The following is a 10,704-nucleotide window of genomic DNA, read 5'->3' on the forward strand; positions in this document are numbered from 1 at the left end:
TGGCGGGGGGTCGGGCTAGAAGATCTACTAGGTCCCTTCCGACCCTTAATCTATGAATCTGTGAATCTATGAGCCATTGTTGCAGCTTCAGTACTGATCTCCATATTGGCCTATTCTGTATGAGGATGATCTGTGCATCTGTCCTCTACTATGTAGTTCCGTTCTGACACTTAGGTAGCACAAAAGTAAATGCCCCTCTGAATGAAAAATTTTATCTATGAATGGTCATTTACATTAAATAATGTCCTGTGGGTGAAATTCCCATTGAAGTCAATAGAATTATCTCAATAGAGGATTTTGGTAATCCTGTAGCCCTAACAGCTCAAGGCTTAGGAACAATCTGAAAAAGCCAGTAGGACTGGATCAGTATTCACATACAGTATCTGGTTTCATTTAATTAAGAAAAAATAATAAGCCACAATAGAAAATCAAAGATGCTCTAATACCTTAAAAACAATATGGATCTGGTTTAAATTCTAAAATGTAAGATGAATTTAAAGTTCATGTTTTGGGAGGACTGTTGATAGGAGGCTTTCTTCAATTTTTGAACATATTTTTGTGGTTTAATTGTTGGAATATACTTTCCTACATTTTATTAAAAAAAAAAATCTGGTTTCTTTCAAAAAAGGGACTGATTTTTTTTAAAGTAAATTGTGCATAGCTTTCATACAACACAAAGAAACCTAGACCTTTGGGAGGTATTGTTCAACCCTAAAAATAACCACAAGCACTATGATCTAAGAGTTGTAAAAGCAAAATAAATCTGGAAATTCTGAGCTGACTTCCTGGTGTACAAGAATACAAATTGAAGCCTCTTCTTGAATTGACATTGATTTACCAGTTTGCACTATGAGAAAGAGCCTCAGGATTGGAACAGAGAAAATTAAATTATGTTCCTGTTTCTTTAGCTGCTGGGGAGGATGGTGCTTCAGAGATAGCTTTAAAGCACAGTGGTAGTAGTAAAGGCCAAACACCTCCAAATTTAGTCAGTTCTTAAATGCATTATTGGGGAGTCTCTTAGGTAGACTAAAGACAAACAGTTTTGTTCTCTATTGAATAATTATGTATATTTGATAAATACTTAGAAATGTAAATAATATATGGGTAAAGCTGTCACTGTTGTAAAAGGGCTGTGATAAGCAAATTTATAATAAAATTAAAAGTCTATTTGAGGATACAGCCAAGAAATTTCAGCAGTTTTGCATTTGAGGCAATCCAGTTTTAAATTAGGTGACTGTTTGAACAAATAGCCCTTTTATGAAGAAAAGATAATTAACTGTATTCTGGGAGAACTGAGTTTCCTGACTAAAAACTCATAGAGATTATTTAAATTGTTTGTAGCTTTAAAGCATGTTTACTAGTACTGCTTTAGATCTGTGTGTGTAAACAAAAGTAAATAGTTTGTCTCCTCCAGCAGCTTTGGGTACCATGTATGCATCTGGTGATATAAGTGTAGTAGAAAACTTATACTTTAAATGCATTAAAAAGAGGACAGCCACCTGGATTTGATTTAATGTGAAGGAATTAGATATTGAAATTAAAAATATTTATCCCCATTCTTTTATTAGGGTTGAAACCTGGAAGAAGTCATCGTTTCATAGATGTTATAGATTTCATAGACTTTAGGGCTGGAAGGGACCTTGAATATCATCAAGTCCAGCCCCTGCCCCAGGTTATAACACTTCAATGGATAGTGAGTTGTCTAATATATACTGCTTACTCACAATGTGGATCATGCACTATTTTTAAAAGTTCTGTAAAAGTTATTAATGCATCAAAATCTTTTTATCAAGTTCTTATAACATAATTTGCCCAAAGACAGGAGAAATACCCTGTGAAATTACCAAGAAATGCGGAGCTGAGAAATGCTGGGCAATTTTGGAGCCTCTTAAAAAATATTCAATCCATTATAAAATTATTATGAAAAATGGTGAAAGGTGCTTTGCACCTAAAAGCTTGCCAAATTTCTTTCCTAACTAGAAAATTGTTCTGCTAAAAGATATCAAAAATTACCTTTGTCTCATAAAAAAAAAAAAAAAAAAGAAAATAATGTAGTCTTAAGCAGTGGGAGTGTTTTGAATAGATGTTAGTACCAACTAGTGTGTGTGTGTGTGTGTGTGTGTGTGTGTGTGTGTGTGTGTGTTGTATAATATATACAATGAATATGTATTACACACACACACACACACACACACAGAAACTGGAGAATGCAAAACATTATTTTTATACAGTACGTTCCTAGAAAATATGATGGATGGTATGACTTAAGAATTGTCTGGTTGGGAGACCCCTAGTTCATCACCTGATAATGGCCTTTTTTGAGTTAGACTGCATTTTCCTCTGCAAGGTAATTATTTCACTTGAAGCAGCTACTTCCTCCTCCCTTTCACAGAAGGGAGTATGTTTATGTACTGACTGGCTGTGTTATACCTGCTGTAGGATGACAGGGTCTGGACAGCTTGAATGCATTATGATAACTGAGTGTCAGTTCTGCAAATTGTTTCATGCGGTTGGAACTTTGCATTCATAGTGTTAGCGAGACTTTCTACTAGCAGACCGGCCTACCCATGTGGAGCAGATTTCAGGTTCACAGAAGGTGTATTCACATGAGACACGTAATGTGTAGTAGCCTAATGACACTGTGCAGTAGCAGCCTGCCGGGCAAAAACCATACTAATACACTACTACATAGTCATATTAGGCTACTGCATGTAGCATCACAAAAAAACCTGTGCTCTGGAATTATTGAACAGTAACGAGTTACTGTACATCTAGGGCGTGTGTAGGTGAAACAAGGGGCATGTGTACACAACATTTTAAAGTAGGTAAAATACTTTTGCGCTGCTTTAATGGTGTTGGTGTTTGCGTGCGTAGGTGGTGTATTGAGCATTAATTCCAGCGGCTGTAGCACATTCGGTGGTGTAACGCACCTTAAGTGACTTTGGGGCACAGCAAACTAAAACACCTCCTAGGAGTTTTAGTTTGCTGCCCTACAGCTGCGAAGCGCTGGGCTCTGTGTGGCTCAGGGACTGTGCAGGCAGCCTGGCAACAGCCCGGGACGGCAAGCTCCACTGAAGAAGAAAAAAAAGGTGGCGAGCCTGATTCCCCCGCCCGCCCACATGCCCCACCCCGAGCTTGCCTGCCTGCATGAGCTGTGCAGGGACCCATTCCTTTCCTCCATGGCTGCGGTGCCCTCCGGGGACAGCCCGAGCCCACTGCTGCTGTGGAAGGAAGCACGAGCCCCCCCACCTCACAGTCCAGGGACTGCTCTGCCCCCTGTAGCTTGCGCTTCCCTCCCTGCTGCTGGAGAGGCAGGTAAGACACAGGTGTACATGACACAGGGGTTTACTTCACCCTAAATTGAAGCGGTGTTTTTAAAAACTCACCGCTTCACTTTAGGGCCCTCGTTTCTTCTATACACACCCCTTGTTAATACTTCATTAAGCAAGTATTAAACTAAATGTGCAGTAAGTACTGTACATTAATAAACATGTAGACATGCCCAGACTATATTCTCCACCTGTTTTATTTTTTCCAGAGCATACATCTGGAAACACTGGGTCTCATGGTATAAAGGTAAGAAACAAGCCAAACACAGATAAAAATCAGCATAGTAAATGAGCTTTCTGAGCAGACTTCCTTTCCACCTCCTATGCCTAAAGCAGGGGATTAAGTGATGTAGAAGGTAATGTCAGTTCTGTGCCTCTGAAAGATCCTTCAGTTGGTCTAATAAAAGGTATCCCACCTACTCAAAGAACCTTGTCTGCCTGTGTCCTTAGACCAACACAGCTACAACCAAAAACCCTGAAAGATTCATTGTCGCTTAAATGATCATTTAAATGATCTTGCCAACCGTGGGCCACATTAATGGGAATTCCACAAACAATGAGCAGGAACTTGGCTTTCAGCTTTATTTAGTCTTCAGTAAGAGTTTGTTTTAGTAAGAACTGAATCAAAATGAATAGAGACTTCTGGTTTTGTCCCAATGCTTTTTATCAATTTTCATTTTAATTGATCTGAATACATATAACAGACTAAAGATATAACAGACTAAATCTACTGCTTCCATATATCTCCATTTACTGTAGTACCAATATAATAATGACAACGTGATAAAAAGCAGTGCGTCACACTGCAGTATCAACATCTCAGCCCAATATTCCATGGTAAAGTTTCCTGATGTAAAATGGCATTATTTGCACTGGAAAAGTTTCAATTAGTTCTCTGCATATCTACAGGTAATTGAGTTCTTTTCATTAGCTTATTGTTAGAGGAAAATGCTAATTAATCAAGCCCACAAACCATGTTTGCTGAGCAAAAGTTTGTGGTGCAGCATATCAGTATTCCCTCAGGTACACTAGACTGTGACCTACAAGCCTGTCAGAACACATGCATCAGGGTTCTGCTTTGTTAAACCAAAGGACTTATTTATCCTGAGAAGAAAGAGGAAAGGAATCACATTTACTGCAGAAATATATAAGGAAAAAGCAGTAGCTATCATTTAATGTGAGAAGAGCATCACTGTTTTGGTTAATTTACAAAGGAAACACTGCCACAACTTTAACTGTTCTGATGAAAAAATGTTTTACAGAAACATGTGGAAAGTGGAGAGAGGCAAAGAGGACTGAAGTAGATGTATAATAACCTTGTTTTTTTTTATGTGCATGTGGTTTTAAATTTTGTCATATGAAAACAATTGTCTAATAGAAATATTGACTAAAACTTCTGTATTTTGCAGACATATTTTAGGTCATTTTGGCCCCTGGCAGAAATGAAAATAATGGCATGATGGGATCTGAACCCTGAAGCCAACAGTTTTATGTCCTGCTGTGCCACATATGCATCGTAGGACACACAAGTCTTAGAACTGGAGACCTATTCCAAATGTGCCATTATTTTAATGGAAACCATGTAACCAGTCCAATTGGGTTTCAGAGGAGTCTGGGGCCTCATCCCACTGTGAAGTTTAGCTCTCCCCCATGCACAGCAGCCCAGCCAGGCACAGACAAGCTTGACTAATTGGCTGTTTTGCTCAGGAGTTGTGAAGCAAGGCAAGTTCAGGTACTGGGCCCCTGTGAGCCCTGCAGTTCTCCATGACCTGGCACCCCTAAGTGATGAAAACCATGGTGCAGCCTCATGCAAGAGTCCGTAGCCATTAGCCTGCTCACAGGATGGGAGCCCATCAGCTGATGAGCTCCTGGCTCTACCCCTAGAGCCATAGGGTGCAGCCTTATTCAGAGCTGACTGCATGGCTGTTAACTAAACTTTGCCATATGGTAAACACTGGACTTCATGTTGGGACTGTTTTGCCACACATTCAATTAAAGGTGGATGGAAATCAGCCACAAAAAATGTTCCACATATTTTGTGACTGGTTTCTCCATTTGTTATGCCATTAATTCCCTGGATGTATGGCAGGGTTGCTGTTTGTGACACAATTAACAGATTAATTATGTTCTAAGTACAATGTCTGCCAGGACCCTTTGCAAAGAGGAACTTTATTTTTATATTTACTTACAAAGTTTGAACAAGGTTCATAAGGAAATGCATGTCTGTCATTCTGAATATAGTGAAGAAGAATTTTTGTTTGAATTGGGAAGTTTTTCTGTCAAAGTTCTAGAAAATTTTTGGCTTACATCAATGTTGTTTGGCCTCTGTGATCATGAAAAGTTTATCTTTCCATTGTGGGCTGTATTAAGTGTTAGGATGCTTTCTAGCTAGATGCAGAACTGAAGAAGTATTTTGCATTTAACTTGCCCCCCGTAAAGTCTGTTATGTATTACCTCTTTTGGTTTAAATGAATAACCCCTACACAGAAAAAAATCTTCAGTAATACAGAGCTGGCATACTAACCCTGTATTGTCCTGATGTGTAAATGGTGTAAAGGCTGTGGTTAGAAAGCCATTGTATTTGGCAGTTCTAGCTGCCACGAAAGATTCTTGGAGCATAAGAAACTCTCAGAATACTCACAAGAAGTTCACAGTAATTCACAAGAAATCTCCTCCATCTGTTTCACAAAGTTAGAATAGTTTTATGCAGCCTCTTAACTTTCCCTTTTTGTCCTGCACTTAGGGAAACTTGTACTGTTGCCATTTTTTCAGTGCTGATGTGCATTTCCCATTTATACAAATGTGCAAGCATGTATACAAATGCCCAGTGGTACTAGAAAAAAGGGTGCATTAAACTAATGCGTGTTAGTGCACTTGTAGACACTGACTAGGAGCAAATTAGATCTGGGCAGCCCACACAGAAGGGGGCCACGCTGCTGCCTAAGTCCTGAGCTCTGTGGGATGGGAGAGAGCTTCCTCTGGGTCGGGGGGTATCTCCCAGCCCCATGGAGCTCAGGATTGTTCGTGGCCAGTGCTCCTGGGAGGAGAGCAGGCGGGTCTGAGCCACCAGCAGTGGAGGCAGGACCATCGTGCCCATACTGTACCCAGCCTTCCTTCTTCCAGGAGCTGCAATCTTAAAGGCAGTGGGGCCCAGAGCTTCCTCAAGGTGTGTGCTCTGAAACTGAGGGGGAGGTGCTGGAGTGTAGAGAAGCAGGGACAAGGAGCTGTCCAGGCCCCTGTTCTCCTGCATTACCTTTTGTAATGGCAGAACCCAGCCAGGCCTGTCACCAGCTGTGCCTGGCTCTGGAGGTTGGGTGGAGCAGTGGTCTGTGCTCGTGTGCCTTCAGGTCTGCCACCCCCTGCATGGTTACCACACTAATGCAGGGCTGTGCACTAGCACCTGTGAAGCTTGTGGCAAGGGGCAGGCAAGAGCTGGTGTGCCCAGCTCCCATGTCCACCAGCTCCTTGTTCTCTGCCTTGGGCTTTGTCCTCCTAGGCAGAGAGCAACGGGCAGGCAAACATCGGTGTGTGCAGCCTCCATCTTTCCATGCCTGCCTGCTCCCCACACACTCATGTGCTGTGGAGCCCCTGTGCAGTGTACCTGGAAGCAGGCAACTCTGGGCTAGCTGCTTCCCTGTCTCTGTGTGCCTCAATGCAGGGGCTCCACAGCATGTGGAGATGGGAGAGCAAGCACCGTGGCCTGCCTGTTCCCCTGTCTCCAAGTGTCACTCCCCAGCTGGCTGGGGTGCAGGCTGCCTTAGCATGGGAGATGCCTGCTCTAACCGCCACTTAGAGCCCAGCTGGGAGCCGGGAAGTTGGACACAGCCTGCAGCACCACTGGAGCAGGGCACAGCCTGCAACAAAGAGCACATGTAGGGGGCATACACTGCAGCACAAAGTAGCAGCACAAATTTGTGCCAGTAATATTTCTGCTGCTTCAGGTTCATGCCCCTGCTTGTCTAGGCACCGATGGCTATAAAATGCTATTTATAGGTTTGCTTTTGGGACCTGGCTTGTAGATAAAGTAGATATGCATTTGAACAATGGTCCAGGGCAACAGCAAGGGTTAACTGATTTCTAAAGACTCTTTGTGCCTTCAAGACTCACTGTGTCTGACAGCCAAGCAGCAAGCAGGCACAGGCTGGGAAATTGAAGACATGTACCACAGTGTTCCATAACATGAGATAGGGTGGCACCAGGTCACAGTGCCCAAGTGCAGAGACCTTGGGATTTCTGGTTTTGGTAGATGGACCAAATTAGGAGAAACCAGAAAGAACCAAATTAGGATACTTGTATATGATCGGTTTGTGAAACAAAGAAATAGACTGACAGGACGGAATGGGGACAGTATGACAACCACAGGTAGATCAATCAGTGATGCCAAAAGATGAAGAGTCATCACAGAAGGAAAAAGATACAAAAGGAGGGATACGAGAGCAGCAAAGGGTCCCCAAGAAGGGAACATGAGGCCACCATAGACAGCCAGCCAACTCCCTCACACAGCACATACCACCAGCCCATCTCACCCACCCCACTGAGGGGGTGCGGGGTGGGCCTCAGCCTTCAACCTTCAGGCTGCCGATATCTGACATTAGACAGAGAACCTCAGAGTGAAGCTCGTGTACTGGCCAGACATACCTTGACTCTGTGCAACTCTAGGACTGGTAGAAATATATAATTGTTTGTATTATTATTATCTCCTATCACTGTGTATCAATAAAATTAATCTATTATTGAATGGAAAGGTGGTGGTTAATATGAGGGTATGGGTCCACCTGGAACAAGGTATCTGGGTCATAAATCCAATGCCAACAGACGTGACCATTGAGTAATAAAAATTCTACAAGCAATGACTTAAGGGAACAATAGACATAGTTGTTATCGATTCATAGGCCTGATAGCAGGGAATTCTGGCCCTTTAAGTGGGGCAGACAGCCATGGGGTAGAAGCCCAGCTGTGAGTGGTCAACTGGCAATTAAAAGCCCAAGGCAGAAAGAGCAAGGAACTTGAGTTAGGGAAGGAGCAGTTCATGGCTAGGAGGCAGAATAAAACCCAATGGAGCCCAATTCTGAAAAGGGCCAGAACTAAGATGGCCTTCTTCTGCCATCTGGAGAAAAGCTGAAGATGTTGTGTTGTGCATTTGTTTGTTTGGGTCAAAGTGGTGTTTATGTTTATGGAGTATTTTTTGGTTTAGTTGAGGTGTTTTTAAGGAGACAAAACCTTCCTGCATGAAACAAGGCACACCAGCCTGCTTACAGATATGTAGTTACATACAGATGTCTGCTGCCTGGATGAGATTAAATCCCTTGATCATCCCAGGCAAGGGGTCAGCAACCTATGGCCTATGGGCTGGAATGGGCCTGCAAAAAGATTTGGATCCAGCTCATGGTTGAGCCCTCCACAGCCAGTGGGGCAGCTGGGGGCTTGTGAACGTTACATCTTAGTAACTCCAGTCTCCTCATCAGCTTCATGCTGTGGTAGACTTTACTGCGGTAGGGGGAGATGTTAACACAGCCAGCATCCAGCCCCCCTGCTGCATCCACTGCCTTTCTTACTGCTGAATTTACAATTGCTGATTGCCAGTCTCGATGAGAATCAATGGTGGCTGCACCTCTGTTGGCAGTTCACCGAGGGAGCTGAAGGCAGGTATTACTCATCAAGGGCGAATGATAGTCTGTGGCAGTGTCTGGGTTGCAAGCAGCAGCCCTTCATTGTTAAAAGGTACCAAACCCCATTAAAAGGTTATGAGAACCCTCAACAAAAATCTTGTTTTATGCAGCTTCAGATTAGAGTCGAGAAATAATTTCTACAAATTAATATTACGAAATTGGGAGTCAGATCTTGCTGACCATATAGTAATCCCCCGTTGAAATGAGTGGGTCCTCTACATGAAGGAGATCTGAACCATCAGGCTTTTCATACCCATACCTGGTTTGCAATTTCACATGTTATTGGGATGTTCAAGTAACAGTGAAAAAAGTCTTGCACAAATAACCTGAAAGGTGATGATCCATTTTTTTCAGTTACCCTATTCCAGATGCGTTCTAAAAAGCTGCTGGAGAGAAGCAGATGTGTAAGGCAAAGAAAAGAAAGGTTAAATTATGAACTGTAATGATGTTCTACATTAGTTTTTACTAAGAGGGAAAGAATAAAAGAAAATACACTCTTAAATGGAATTTATAAGTCAGAGTTAATCTCTTTCTTAACTGTCATTTCCCCATGTTTAATCTTCCCAAAGCAACATATTTTCTTTGTCTTGTTTTACACCACATAATAAAGCGTTTATATGCAAGGGAATGCTATAATCCACCAAAGGTTAAATGCAAATAATATCATTTCTGTATGTATTTGGAGCCAAGGAATTTTTATGATGTGGAGGGTCTGTTATCTTTGTCATGTACAATACACTCTTGGCATTCAGTACTGTCACTGGGTGGGTAATACATATGCATACAGATAACAAAGAGAAGAATTGCCCTAGAATTATCTAAGGAGCATAAAACTTCACTAGCTATTTTTTTAAATTTAAATTACGTTTTCTAAGTTATTCTAAAAAAAAGCATCATAAAAATATGTCTGATACGTTAAAAACAGATATAACTTATGAGCATACAATTCCTTATTTTGAATTGCATAACAAGAAGGTCTATTTTAATTATCTACTGCTAATAATAATTATCAGTTGTAAAATACTTTTCATCTTCAAAGGATAAGACATGAGGTCCAATTGTTGGAATTTGATGCTAGACACATTTAGACCAGAAATAAAGGTGCAAACTTTTAACAGTGAGGATAATTAACCACTGGTGCGAATTACTTAGAGACATGATTGAACTCCATCACTTGAAATCTTTAATCAATACTGGATGTCCTTTTAAGATATAGCTCAAATCCAGATATAGCTCAAAAAGAGGTAATGAACTTGATGCAGGAATTAATGGATAAGGTTCTACGTCTGTGTTATAGAGGAGGCTTTTATAAAGGATCATAATGGTCCCCTTTGTCCTTAAAATCCATGAATCTATAGGTAAGTAGGTGTTACTTCATCATTAATTTTTAATGGAGTGACTGATGCAAAGAGGTTACCATGTCTTGTTGAAGGCTATCTTTGCTGAACACATAGTAACTCTGAGTCCCCAGACGACCAGCATTTTTATGAATAAAATAATTAGCTGGAGAGACTTTGTTAGACTGAATTTTTGTTAGTCCCAGGTCTACACAGGAGTGGACACATTCTGCAGGACACATCCAATGAGTGGCAGAAAGTGTCCAAATCCAGAGCTGCTAGGCTTAGAGTGGTGGAAGCTCCCCAGGTTCACCTGGGGAACAGGTTTGATGCCCTGGCAGCTGTGACAGAGAAAGACAGAGAAATTGC

The sequence above is a fragment of the Gavialis gangeticus genome, unplaced genomic scaffold, assembly GCF_001723915.1.
Source record: "Gavialis gangeticus isolate Ggan-Ray unplaced genomic scaffold, GavGan_comp1, whole genome shotgun sequence".
Classification (NCBI taxonomy): domain Eukaryota; kingdom Metazoa; phylum Chordata; order Crocodylia; family Gavialidae; genus Gavialis; species Gavialis gangeticus.